Source organism: Diceros bicornis, chromosome 16 (assembly GCF_020826845.1).
Source record: "Diceros bicornis minor isolate mBicDic1 chromosome 16, mDicBic1.mat.cur, whole genome shotgun sequence".
NCBI classification, from domain to species: Eukaryota; Metazoa; Chordata; class Mammalia; order Perissodactyla; family Rhinocerotidae; genus Diceros; species Diceros bicornis.
In genome coordinates, this window is record NC_080755.1 from 46,625,415 (window position 1) to 46,640,202 (window position 14,788).

The following is a 14,788-nucleotide window of genomic DNA, read 5'->3' on the forward strand; positions in this document are numbered from 1 at the left end:
CCACCTATCTAAGTATACCAAGTATATTAGAATCTGTATCTATTTGATTAGTTGCGTTAGTTGCAATTGAAGTCATCATCTGATTAAGCTCTCTTTTATTCATTGTCATTCTTGAAGACCCATCCACCTTCCACATGGGTCAATGTAGCGAATCAAGTGGAGATGTGATAGGAATCACCTTCTTCGCATCATTCAAATTCTTAATAGTCACACTAATATCTGCAATTCTTTCAGATAACTATCCCATTGGATATACTCTTTAGGGTTGTGTTGAGTAGTTTCAGTATCTCCAAATTCATCTTTCTATCACATTATTCTTTAACCTATAAGTTAGGGAAAAAATGGCAAAATAAACATGAGATGGATTTGAGACTCCTATTGAGTCCACTGTGAAGTAGAATGTGATTAAGCCATGAGCTCTGACTCTGTTCTTTGATTGCGATGACTTTCTTCTTACTTAGCCATTAGTAATATCCCAGAGTCAATATTCTACTATTTTGGAAAAGTTCCTGTTCTGCAGTGCCAATTACCTTGGAAAATAGCTACATGATCCTAAAGGGAAATGTAGACAGAAGACTTTCTGTATGTATTTGTAATGTTGTTGTAATGTCTTTCCTACAGAGCAAGGGTGGGTCCTATTAAGATAGGGCTTACTCTAGGTTTAAATTTCATCAAACTGAGAAAACAACTAGAAGCACTCTCAGCTAACCAAATTAGTACATTTTGTCCTGGGCATCCATATTAATCAGTCTATCTTGTCCTAAAGTTGTGCTTTTTCCTCCTTGATACAAGCACCCTTAGAATCCATTCCCACACGTTTCTCACTTCTCTGTTTATTAAATTAGCAAATTCTATATTTATTTTAGTTGTAAGATTGCTTTTCCCAGGTTTGATATTTTGTTACCCCCACTGCAGGGCATGGAGACATGGGACTAGAGTCATAATCCTAAAGGCATTAAATCATGTGATTAGAATGCCACCATTGGAACCACTCAATGCTATTGCATCCAGACCGTACATACTATCACCACTGTCACGAGCATCTGACCCCTTTGACTTTATTTTTTGTGCGTGTGAGGAAGATTAGCCCTGAGCTAACACCCAATGCTAATCCTTTTTTTTGCTGAGGAAGATTGGCCCTGGGCTAACATCCGTGCCCATCTTCCTCTACTTTATAGGTGGGAGGCCTGCCACAGCATGGCTTGATAAGCAGTGCATCTGTCTGCGCCTGGGATCCAAACCTGCGAACCCCGGGCCATGGAAGTGGAGCACACGAACTTAACCGCTGTGCCACTGGGCCAGCCACCCCTTTGACTTTTATAGGGGAATCCCACCAAGAAGTGCATTGGAGGAGACCCCACAAACAGGGAAGGGGTTTGAATGCCTTATACCAAGAAGATGACTAATATTTACTACATTTTAATGTAGTAAATAAGAGAAATGCAAGAAAATGAGAAGATCTTATTAACTGTTGTATCTTCATTCTGATCACATGTTCTTTGATCAGTTCTTTTAAAACATTTTCTCCTCTCTCAAGACTCCCACTAAATATATGACTATAAAAATAAATTGTTTATAATTTATTTAAAATAGGTTGAGTAGTTCTAACAAAAGCATATATTTTACATGGAGTATGTGGGGATTTTCTTCTATTTTCTGAATCTACAGTAGTAATGAAATCTGTAGCTAACAAGTCCGTAGAACAGGAACATACTTAGTGGTTATGGCAGTGATGAATATTTGAGGAAGTATTGTATGGCTATGGTACTTAGACTTTTTATGTGATTTTGGAAATAGAACATTTAAATGTATGTTAGAAGGAAAATAAAAATTTATTATGGGTTTATAGACTTTTACCATATTGATCATAAAAATAGATTAGACCATATTTCATGTAATTATAATGTAAGATTATGTATTAAGACAGTCTCACTATTTCTTGAAAATACAGTTTTAAAAAGTAATCATTTAACATGGAATTCTTTGCTATGACTAGTTCACTTACTAGTTGTTATTTTTGCAAATTATCTTTCAATATCATATATGATCAAATATAAGGTAACATTATTTCCCAAATTATACCTAAAAAAGAGATGGTTATCTTATATTGGTGACATTATAGATCTCTTATAATGGAACCTTCATGAAAGTACTTTAATTTGATCAAAAAAGTATTTGGAGGGGAAAGACATATTTGTCTGAAATTGCATTTGTTTGAAATTGCATCCACCATCGTTAGTTTGGATGCTTGGAAAAACTACTTTAAAATTGATTAAAAGGCAGGCAAAGGAATTTGAGAAAGATTTAATTATTCCTGAGTGTATGACATCACAATTTGAAGTGTTTGCAGTTAAAAAGTAGCAAAAGTTGTGACCAAGAACACTGTTTTTTGGTAATATATTTTGGGAAAATGAAGGAATCACCACATATTTATTTACATTTGTATGGTAGGCACATATGACATTTTATTTTGTAGCTCACTATAAGCTAGTATTAAGTAAATGTGCATACTTTACATGTGCTTGTACATGACTAAACTGTGGCCATAATTATACTTACAGCATTTTTCTTATAAAAAGATCCAATACTATTCATAGACAGAATTATGGCTCCCCCCCTACGGTGGCTTTTTTGTAAGTTGGGCTTTCATAAAGGCTATATGCAAACATTACTCATGAAACCATTTGGTCCTTTCTGATAGAATGTTCCTTTACCATAGAAAGAGAGAAATAGACTAAGCCAGAATAATTTCCACATAAGGTCCCAGTGTATGTTCATTTCACATTCTAAGAAACTGAGACAGAAGGAAGTTAGAAGTGGGGAGGTTAAGACCTCCCATAGAGTAGATGCTCCACATGTAAGTATGTGAACAAGTCCACCTTGATGCCTAAAATAGGTCTTGATGTGTTTATACATTCAAAGTAATTGCTGGCCGAAATTCACTTAAGCATATATATTTCTTGAAGTTACATCTGTAAAAGTAGTTAGGAAAACTAGCATGACCTGGGAGTCCAGTCTTGTGACTTTTAGTCATGCTGTGGGTTTCCTCAAACTGGGGAGGGGTTGATTTTTATTTGTGATTAGACAGACTTCATATGAACTGAAAATCAGCAGAGGGTGGAGGCAAACCCATGCATGACTACCTGGCAAAGCCTTCTCTGCAATCCCAGAACGGTGAGCTAGGAAATCTCTGATCTCATCAGTGTGGGGTTCAAGTCGAGAGACAAGATGGCAATTTTTAAGAGTATTTTGAAGGGCAGTATCTTACCTAAAAAGTTAAGTCAATGGCTCATGTCACCAAGGACAAGAGAGAAGAAACCAAATATATTTGTTGTTTCAAGCTTTAAATGCTCATTTTCTCTTAGGGCACCTTATATTTTTTGTGTTCTCCACTTTATTTCCCCATGCCTAGCATAGTATCAGGCAAACATTACTTAATAAGTGTTTGTTGAGTGAATAAATGACTGTGCACGCTCAAATCTATCTTCATTCTGCACCCCAAATTCACTTTCTCCACTGCTTATAGGTTATTATGCAAAAATATAGGCAAATACTTTAACAAATCATAACATTTTCTCTATTGAACAAATATCTTTTGTTTGCCTATGTATATTTTAAGACTAATATTAATTTTATTTTTACTAAGGTAATACATCTCACTTTTAAAAAAATGGTACTAAATTTCTTAGAAACTAGCACAGATCTCCTAAGCCCCAGTCTCAATCCACACAGCAAAGCATTTGACTCTTTTAGTGATTTTTTTATTGTACTTACTTACATATTTCTAAATGACTTGCTTATTCTGGTATTACTCTGTTTAGCAATTTTACACATTATTTATTAACTCTATGTTATAACGGTTGAGGATTGAGTTGTCTTATTCACACATATACGCAGGCCGTCTTTCCTTATCCCCACTGTCCACATACAGCTATATCATAGTTTATGGTTACTCTGCTGTCACTGGTCCCAGTATTCTGATTCTATCCACATCTGAACAAAGCGTTATATTATCATTGTTTCTTTTCTCTCATAGCCTTCTGTTTTTCCTGGAGTTAGTAATACCCTTTTTTTTTCAATTTGTTTAGTATACTTTGTACCTACTGTAAATTATTCACAAATGCCCCCAAGTGATCTTTCAAACTGTAACAACCAGAATAGTCTAACTGCTATAACAACCCCAAAAATCTCAGTGGTTTTATACAGTTTATTTCTTGTATATATCACAGTCCAACGTGTCGCAGATAGGGTTTCGATGCCACACCATTATTCAAAGCCAGAAATTTCTTTCATCTCAGGGCTTTGATGTCTTCTAGGGCCTCAGAACTCTTCACTGAATCTTTGTGTCTGGATACTAACAAGGAAAGAGGGAAAGCATGGAGAATCTCCTAGGTCATTTTATGGGAATGGCCTGGAAGTGGTGTATATCACTGCTGCCCACATAACACTGGCTAGAACTCAGTGATATGCCTCCTTACCTGCACAGGGCTAAGAAATGAAAACTAGTGGGGTGCTCAGGAAAAAGAGAAGAACATGGACTTGGATGAGTGCTTTTAGTTTCCAGTGGACACACATTTATCAATAATTTTTCAAATGTACATGTACATCAAATAATTACTTTCTTTTTCTTTTTTCTTGGAAACTTTCCTACTGCAATCCATCATCCTGCTTCTTTCTAGGCTGGCTTTGCAATTGTTGTTCTGGAGAATTCACTTTCCTGGCTCCTGCATTGGACCTGCATTTCTTAGGTTCCATCTCTTCCTCGTTCTTGATTTATAAGGTTGTTTGAGGGACCCATCTTTAAAAACGGTACAAGAAGTATATTTTTGAATCCTTGCATGTCTGGAAACATCTTTAATGACACTTGGCTGACATTTTGTCTGGGTAGACAAATCTAAATTCAAAATAATTTCATTTTTAAAATGTGAAGTCATTTAAAAAATATTGTGGATCCATTACTGCTCTTGAGAAATCCAATACAATTTTTATTCTTTTTCTTTGTATGCGATCTGCTTTATTTTTCTGGAAGGTATTTTTGGTTCTTCTCTTTATTCCTGGGCTTCTAATATTTCAGAATGATGTATTTTGGTGTGTTTAATTAATTAATCAATTAATTTAAAAAATGTTCTCTTGGACTTTTGGTGGAACTTTTGATCCCTAAAATCCGTAGTCTTCATTTTTGGAATTGTTTTTGCATTATTTCTTTAATTAATTTTTCCATCCCTTTCTGGATAGAAAGAACTCTTCTGAAACTTTCCAGGATCCCTATTAGTCAGAAATTTTTCCCTTTACTCCAATTTTTTATTTCAATAACTTTTTGTTCTGTCTTCCTGAAGAATTTTTCAACTTAATCTCATAATCCATCTGTCAAATTTTTAAAATTTTGAGTATATTTTCAATTTCAAGAGATTTCTTTCCTCTGTTCTATATAAGTTTCTTTTTAATTCATTTTCTGTAGGAGCAGAGTAAAAATGCAAGTGTGCATGTGTTTAGTTCATCTTGTTAAACCACAAATTATTCTAATTTACTTTCTCCAAAAAATAAACCTCCAGTCTCCTGGAGGCTGGGTTGAGCAGATGGAGGAACTTATGGTTGGTTGATTGCACAACAGTGGGGAAGGGAACTCTGGGTCCAAGCATTCTGTATACAGACATCTAACCAAACCCCTGTGTTTACCCCACCACCTGGCCTCCTTCTATGGTGATATTTCTGCCTCCTAGGCCTGAGCCTCCCTGGATTATGCAGGGAAAATTATCTTGCTTCTTATCTATAACCCCTCCTACAGACATACAGTATATAAACTCTTCTCCTCTTCCAAATCAGTTACCAAGCCTCCATCTGCCTTGGGTTCTTCCCACCATCCATTGCAGTTTGTCTTTTGATGTCTCCTCTTCCTTTTATTTGTCTTTATGATTTCATAACTATTAAAAAATTTATTGATTCTTGTGTTAAAGGAGTTTGAGGAAGGGGAGATGAAACACATGTGATCAATTTTCCATTTTCAACTAGAAGTCTACCATGTACATTCATATACGTGTTTACCGCAGTGCTGCATTTATTGAATGATAAACCTATTTACAGAAATTGTGTCTATTTAATTTGTGCTACATAAACTCCAGGTCCAGGAAGGTATTCATTTTTTTATTATGGTGCATGATGCTGTCACCTTGTTTTCACTGGTTCCAGGGTCTTTTATTCTGCTCTACTTCTGGTTAAAGTGGCCTTCATGTAGTGGCCAAGAATCATTGAACCATTTCTCTCACATTCTCCCAGCACCTTCTCCCCCCTGGAATCCCTCTTCCCACAGGGAAGGAAAAGTTTCACCGTGGAGTAGCCAAGTAGCATCACCATGTAACTCTAGTGCCTTTGAGCCTTGGAACCTGAAAGACAGGACTTAAGTGGCAAGTGACTCTAAGAGAGCTGTTCCTGCAAGAGTTGACCCTTTGAGGCAACTGACATACTTAGCTGGGGAAGTGTGACAAGGAGAGCAGACAATAAGTGTGTGTGTTAGACTTCCTCACGGCAGGAACTTTTTCTAGAAATATGGAGGCAGCACAGTGTAGTGACCGCTATGAGCTCTGCCTTCTGGATCAGTAGACCTGAGTTCTACCTTTATGGACCTTCATGATTCTGGACACATCATTGTGACTTCCTCAACCTCAATTTCTTCATTCTTAAAATGGGGACAATAAAAATAATAGATGCCTTGTCTATCTCAAAGCAATGTTGTGAAAGTCAAATGAGATGACCTATGAGTAAGGGCTTTATAAACTCTATTGCATATGGGAAATAATAGCTATTAGGATTAATGTGTGTAAGTGAACACATGAACTAGGTGAAGAATACAGATTATCATTGTATAGCATCGAGAATCATTTTAAATTAATGTGCTATACACAGTGGAATTAATTCAAGGTTGTTATGTTCTGTTTTTTAATCTCTTTCCAGGCTCATGGACACACACTTTTCATGTACTTAGATATTGCTAAGGGTTGCAAAATAGGATTTACCATAAATAGAGATTCCCAGCATATATATTTTGAAAATCTACAACCTGAACATCCTATACTTCCTCCTAGTAGATCAGAATAATTTTTATGAATTGGACCTTAAAACTTTGAGAGAATGGAGTAGAAAAGTGCTACTAAAATAATAAGTATAGCCAGCACATATATAGAATTTACTGTGCCAGGTACTGTTCCAAGCACTCTGCTGATACGAGCTCATTTACTCACAATAACTCTATGAAGGCATTTTATTATCCCCGTTTTCAAGATAAAAACATTGAGGCACAGAAAATAGAACTTCTTCCATATTTTCCTAACAGACAGATTCCTGTGGGACCAAATGTTTTCTCCAATACTCCTCTTCCCCCACGACTTTGCTATTGTTTGTGTTTGTTTTGGTTATGAGCTCTTCCTTTACCCCCTCCTACAGCGCTCTTCTGGGAGACACTCCCTAGCTGATAATGGCAGTGCCTCCCAGATTGTATCTAAGGGACCCTGTCAGAACTAGGTCAAACAATTAAAATTTAAGCAGTCATCTCATTGTTTACCAATATGAATGCAAGCAACAGGTTGGGAACTTTTTAATTTTCTTCACAGAGGAATAAGTCAACTGCTATGATGTATATACAACCTTAGATTCTTACCTTTACCATCAGTCTATAAACTAGGGATGGCAGAGTCTGAAAGGTGACCTCAAGAGAGCCAGCCAGGATCTTTGTTGTGGATGGATGAATCCGAAGTGTCTAGAAGAGGGTCTGCCACACAGTAGGTACTTAATAAATATTTGTTCAGTGAATGTGTGTGCTCTTGATTTCATCTGATCTCATAGACACAACCTCTATTTACTAACCTACTGATCTCTGAAGTGACTTTAGGAGGCAAAGAGCAGGATGGTCCATACTGATTAATGTATTCATATAAACAGACCCTAACTTTTAAAACACTAATTTCTTTACAACTCCCCTTTTATTTCCCGAAGCCTTTCTCTGTTCTCCACTGGCAATTCCCTGCTCTCTCTATAGTTAATGAGACATCCCCTGGGAGGAGAATGCAATGCATTGGAAGCAGTTCTCACAGTGCCCTGGGCTCTTTGAATAAGAAATATCAAAGAAAACATGGGAAGATAAAGGAATAAAACTGGGCTCGCTGCTAAGGCTTGAAGCCCCACAGTGGGGAGAATTTCACCAGAAGCCAAGCGCCTTTGAGTCACCACCAAGATTTGCCTGAGGTGCGCTCCGCACATCCGCCTTAGGGCTGGGAGACACGCCTTCTTCTCACACAAACCTTCCAGATCCCGGCGTCTCTGCGGACTCAGGGGTGGTGCTACAAGTCCTGCCACATGCAGTCCTGACGGGCAGGGGCTGGGGACCGGCAGGCGGGGGACCGATCCAACGCCACAGGTTGGAAAAATAAGGATCTGTCCCGGGGATTGTCGCCCTGTAAAGCAGATCCTGTGCTGTTGCTGGTGTGGAAGCCTAGGAGGTCAAGGGCTTGGGACAGGGGAAGGAAACCTCTGAAATCTGACACCCAGTTCTCTCGCAAAGGAAACTTCGCAGGCTGGTGAGTTGGGGAAGCCGGGCTGTTATTGCTGGAATGTGTTTCCACCCACTCAGGGTATTCTCAGCTGCCTAGCCTGCGAAAAGGAAGTGAGACGTGGATGAGGAGCCAGAGGCCAGGAGAGAGGCAGCCGAGTCTGCAGTCTGTGCCTTGGGCGAGCCTGATTCTGGTTGTGAGCGCCGTGGATCGGCAGCTTCAACAGAAACCCTAGTGAGGACGGGATGTGTGCACACGGATGTCATCGGAAAACTAGCTGGCTGTCTTCGTTTTGGTATTTGCATATCGAACAGCTGGTTAGGATACAAAAACCGTGCAGCGCGATGCCAGTATCCTTCTATTTGTAGCTCAAAAAACAACCAAAAAATACTTAATAATAATAATAATGTGTTTAGAGTTTCCTTTAAGGAGAAGTAATTTAGTGAGGCAAGCCAGGCAAGTGATAGGACATTTCTTCGCACTTCCTCAGGTGAAATAGCCACAGAGAAATCAAAAGTGCTTTGTGTCTTCCAATTTTCTGCTCTGTCAATTTCCAAATTCTGATCCAAGTGTTGCAGCTACTAGGGTGTGTGCAGGTGTGTCCCTTCAAGTGGTCACAATAAATTAGCTTCCAAGAGTTTCCCACCTCATATGTTATTTAATTATCTGAAACTATTGAAGCAGGTGAAATGTAACTAGCAAAGGCTAGAGGCTGCATTCCTAGGAAAATGATGTGTTCGGTTCAAGTCACCACACCTGTAACATGTGTACTAGCTTTTTATTTCAAGATCTAAAATTAAGGGTATAAGATTCCAGTTGTTTAAATGGTACATTATTAAATTAAGCCCAAATTAATACCATGTGGTTTCAGGGTTATTAGCAACAAAATTATCATTTAACAAAAAATAGCTATTTATATTATAAAATATATAATTTATATGTGACCTACGATATATGATATATGATGTATATGATTGTTATTATTTTATTATTATTGATATTATTAAATAATTAAATAATTTAAAATTAAATAAATTAATTTAAAATTAAATTAAAAATAATATTAAAATTAAATAATTTTAATTTAGTTCTGTTTAAAAGAAAAATGTGCACTCTTCTTAATATTCAGTTGCATTCATGCATTCAGTAATATTATAAATATATATATATTTTATATGCATGGTCGTATAGTCCGAAATTTGAAAAGTTAACAAAAAAAGATGGACTTCAGCATGATAGCCTCAGGTATTTAAGTTTATTGACTTTTCAAGTTACCAAAATGTCTGAATTGTAGTACGAAGTGACAGCCATACTTGCCTTTTGCCATTCCCCCTAAATAGTTATTTTTCATAGTTTCCCAGCACAATCCTCTACCCAGATGGGATCAGCCCTTCTTGAAGGCAAGAGAGGATTCTTATGGATGACAAAAAGGGTGCTTTTGACAGATAGTTTAATACTAATCAGGCTTTTCTGGTTAAGAACTGACTATGGCCTGCCATAAAATGTCACCATCATTGCTCTTGAAAGGAAAACAAAACATTTCCGATGAAACTGGATGAGCCTGTTCTTGTAGTTGCCAAGGATGAATAAAGGGAATCTGTCAAATGTGAGCAAACCACAACTGGCTCATAGGCGTTTCTGGAACAGGAGTATTTGACCTGATAGGGAAGGTAACCCTAATAGAATTGATCTTCTCAGCTCCTTTGCTCACCAGCTTATACTAAAATTATCTGCTGGTTTCTGAATTGCTTTTCATTTATTTAACTATTCTTCTGGAAAAGTGGAAGTCATTCAAAGCCTCAGGTGGTTCAGGACAGAAATCTGCTCTTTTCCCATCCTCACTACGGGAAATTTTTGGTTAGTTTTTTTTTTGTCTTTCAGATCAGTAGAGCATGAAACATAGACCAACTATTCACATAAAGCTCAGCTCACAATTAATCCAGTTTCTCGAGTTGATTTATCAAGGCAGGTTAACCAATAGTTCAGCTCTTAAGCAAGTAATTGTAATGTTGAGATGCAGGAAGACAATTACAGTAAAAACAGACAACACAAGACCAGTTGTTTTCCATGAAGAGTATGTCACTTTCTAAAGATGGTGGCTAAAGGGGAATGACTTTACTCCTTATTAGATGTGTATGGAACTTAAGTTTATTATATAGTGTAGGAAGTAGCAACATCACTAAGCACAAATAAAACCTATTATGAATCCCATAAATAGAGTTGAGAGTATTACTTAATTTGTTTCATGCCCTTTGCAATCATTATTCATGTTCTGTAAATATTAACCTTCTCTCATAGTCCCTCCTTAAATAAAGGAAACTTGTCTAGATTACCAATAATGAGAATAACACTCTATTTAACACATAGCCAAGAAATCTTCATTTAGTTGTCTTTTTTAACTAAACAACTACTCAATGTATTGAGAAAAATGATTTAAGTTTCTTGTTCATTTATTCAGGTATTTATTAATAGTGTCAAGAGCTAGTCTGAGCAGAAGTGGACAAAACAGTCAAAAACCCCTAGCCCCATAGAGCTGGCCTCTTACTGGAGAGATAGAGAGTAAACAAGATAAGCAAGTTGAATGGATGGTACGTTAGAGATAAATGGTGAGGGGAGAATATATAGCAGAGGAGGGATGCAGAAAGTGTCAGTGGCACAGCCCAGCGAGTGTTGAAATTTTAGATCAGGTGCCCAGGGAAAGCCTCACCGAGAAGATGATATTTGAATATTGGTCTGAAGGAAATTAGGGAGTGAGCCGTGTGGTTATGAGGAGGAAGAACTTTACAGACTGAAGGACCAACAAGCAGGGCTTTGCCTGGCATCTTCCAGGAACAGCAAAGAAGCCTGCATACCTGGAGCAGAGGGAGTGAGCGGGAGGGTAGCAAGAAATGGGGAAGGGGCGATAATGGGGCCAGGTCACAGAGGGCTTTGAAAGTCCTAATAAACATGTTGCCTCTTGATTTTTATCCTGAGTGAAATGAGAAGACACTATGATTTAGATATTGTCTATTGAAAATTCATCCCACAGATACTGAGCATACTGTGAACTTTGGTATTCTTCTAAGCCCATGGATAATGGAGGTTAATATCATGGAATTACATTCTAGTTTGGGGAGAGAGACACCTAAGTCAATAAACAAATTAGCAATTATGCAACTTTCGGTGTTATTAAACAATTTTTTTTTGTAAACTAATGAGAGCAACCTGGGAGAGGAAGGAGGACTCAGTGTGATGTAGTGGTCAGGAAAAGCCTCGGAGGAGGCCATGTTTTTAAAAGGTCACCCTGGCCTTCTTGAAGAGAAGGTACTGTAGGGCGAGCAGAGTAAGAAAGATACCAGTTAGGAGGCACTTCCAGTAGGCTAGAGGTGGCAGTGGCATAGATCAGGGTTGGAAGAGTGGTCCTGGAGAGAAGTAGATAGACTCAGAAAATAGTTGCAAGCAGAACTGACAGGACTTGCTGATGAATTGGATAAGGGGTAGGAATGAAGAAAAAGAAAGAACCAAAATGATCCCCGGGTTTTGTACTGAAGATACTAAGCAGATGGTGCAGCTGTTGCCTAAGATGGATAAAGCTAGGAGAAAAAGAGGTTTGAAAGGGAAATGAAGAATTCATTTCCAGGCTTTTGAGGTATTTTTAGGTATCTAAGTGGAAATGTCAAATTGGGCTTTCGGATGTAAGAATCTGGAGCATTTGGAAGAAGTCACAGCTGAATATAGAAATTGGGGAATTAAGTGCCTATGGATGCTATTTAGAGCCATTGTCTTGAGGACATCACCCAGAGAGGTATTAGAGAGAGAGAGGGAGAGAAGTAGAGTCCTAAGGACCAAGCTCTGGCTTATTCTAACTCTGAGGAATCTTGCATAGAAGGAGCCAGTAAAAAGCCCCCCACACTCACCCGAGAGGAGAGTGTCATCATGGAACCCAAGCCGGAAAGTGTTTCAAAAAGAAGAGAATGGTCAGTTGTGTCGGATGTTGCTAAGATGAAGAGTGAGATGAGGACCGGGAAGTGATGACAGCACGTAGCAGTGTGGAAGCATTGGCAACTTTGGTAGAAGACAGAGTTCTTAAAAAGAAGGAATTCAGATAAACTAACTTTTAAAAATTCTGGAAATGGCATTTCACATAATCCCAAGAGAGAGACCATGAGAGAAATTCACGAGGCTACATGGAGGTTCTAATAAAATCAATTTTTTAAAATGGCTTATAGAACAGATGAACAAAGCAACACATAATTAGAAATACCTACAAAGGTGTTGCAGGAGCTGTAAGCATGGTATGAGGGAGCGTAAAACCCAGAGTGGGCTGAAGCCTAGAAAAGTGCTGAGGCGAACCAAAGATTCTTTTAGCATTGCTTAGAGCAAAGCAGTGAATAAGCAAGTTAGTGGATGTGAGAGAAAGTGGAATTACTCAGTTTCTATTTTGCTTCCCTCTTCTTTCTACATAAAAGAAAATAGCGTTCAGGGCCAGCCTTGGTGGCCTAGTGGTTAAGTTCGGCGCTCTCAGTGGCCCAGAGTTCGGTTCGCGGGCGCAGACCTACAGCACTCGTCTGTTAGTGGCCATGCTGTGGCAGTTGCTCACACAAAAAGAGGAAGACTGGCAGTGGATGTTAGCTCAGGGTGAATCTTCCTCGGTGAAAAAAAAAGAAAATAGTCTTCAAAAATGGGAAGGATTAGACAATACTAAAAGAAAATTAAAGAAAGTTGCGTTGTGACTGCAAATAAATGGGAAAGAATAAAGATGGCATTGGTCAAGAAGACCTGTCTTAGGACCCTGTTGAGACCTAAAGGATATCTGGGTGCCAGTCAGGCAGACAATTGGGATAGAACAATCCAGACGGAGCAAAAGCATCTGCCAAGTTCCTGACCTGGGAAAGACCTTGGTGCATTCGATGAGCTGAGAAGAGTTTAGCGAGTGGAAGGCAAGGGGTGGAGAGGGGCCTAGGTGAGGCTGGAGAGACCATGGGAAGTCACTGCGAGGATGGGATAAAACCAGAAAAGACCAAGAAGTGCAGCACTCCAAGATGATTTATTGTAGACGCGGCCTGTACTGGGAAGTTGAACTAAATGACCTTCAACCTCTCTTCCCAAACTGCAATCCTACAAATACAAAAATGCAATTTGTTTGATATTTGATAGTCTGGATCACAAATTAAGAGATAATAGTGAAATTTTAGTTAATACAGTTGTAAAAAATAACAAAACAGGGGCTGGCCCGGTGGCGTGGCCGTTAAGTTCGTGCATTCCGCTTCGGCAGGCCAGGGTTTGTAGGTTCGGATCTGAGGTGCAGAACTACACACCGCTTACCTAGCCATGCTGTGGCGGCATTCCCACATGTAAAGTAGAGGAAGATGGACACGGATGTTAGCCCAGGGCTAATCTTCCTCAGCAAAAAGAGGAGGATTGGCAACAGATGTTAGCTCAGGGCTACTCTTCCTCAAAAAAAAAAACCAAAACAGATCAAAGTAAATTAAGTTGTAGCTGCCATTTAAACCAAATGTCTAATATCCAGAAATACAGGAACAGTCTTTCTTAGTAGGTAAAACTATATTCAAGGATATCAAGACTATCCCACATAATTTTGGGAACAATTTCAGAGAGGGCAGATATAGATGTCATAAATTGGTGGGATTTGTATCAAACCATTAAGAAGTCCATCACTAATCAAATACTGCTAATGCTATGCAGTATAGTATGCGTATGGCATTCAGTTTCCTTAAGGCTTGATTTTCTCCTGTGTAAAATAAAAGGAATAGATCATTTTAATATCCCTATTGTCTAGCTCTAGACCTGGGAAACCTACAATTCTTGCTTCGTGTTTAGTTCCTTCCTTCCTTTTTTCCTTCTTTCCTCTCTTCCTTCCATTTGTGTACATATTTACCCATTTAGATAGATAGATAGATTGATAGATATTCATAGATATAGATGTATGTATGTGTAATAAGTATACACACACACAAATACACAAAGAAGAAAGAGAAATATTTAAACTCTATAAAAGAGGAAGAAATTTCATTTTAAGAGGCCTAGGGAAAAGTACAAGATTTTATTTTAGTCTTCTTTCTGTGGCACATAAGTTTATTTTCAATGATAGTGAAGTTGGGGTCAACCCAATCTGTTTTCTTGTTGCTGCTCTCCTTAAGTTGCTCAGAAAAACAAAACTGTGTATTAAATGTGACCTGAGGGACACACCATAAAAATAGTTAGAAAAAGCAAAAATTCGTTTGTTTGCATGATATTTGTCCATACTA

At 38.2% G+C, this 14,788-nt stretch overlaps 1 protein-coding gene across 3 annotated transcripts in view; it reads left to right on the forward strand.

Annotated features, from left to right (window-relative positions):
- The window catches only part of RAB27B (RAB27B, member RAS oncogene family), a 155,117-nt gene that overhangs the window by 83,555 nt on the left and 56,774 nt on the right, over positions 1–14,788 (forward strand). The window contains exon 1 of one of the 3 annotated variants that reach the window (XM_058557176.1): positions 8,404–8,567. The exons of 1 other annotated variant lie outside the window; for it this stretch is intronic. The gene's annotated coding sequence lies outside the window, so the exon portion shown is untranslated. Of the gene's footprint in view, positions 1–8,403; positions 8,568–14,788 lie in introns of those variants that run through there. One more of the 3 variants, XM_058557172.1, reaches the window with a different exon arrangement.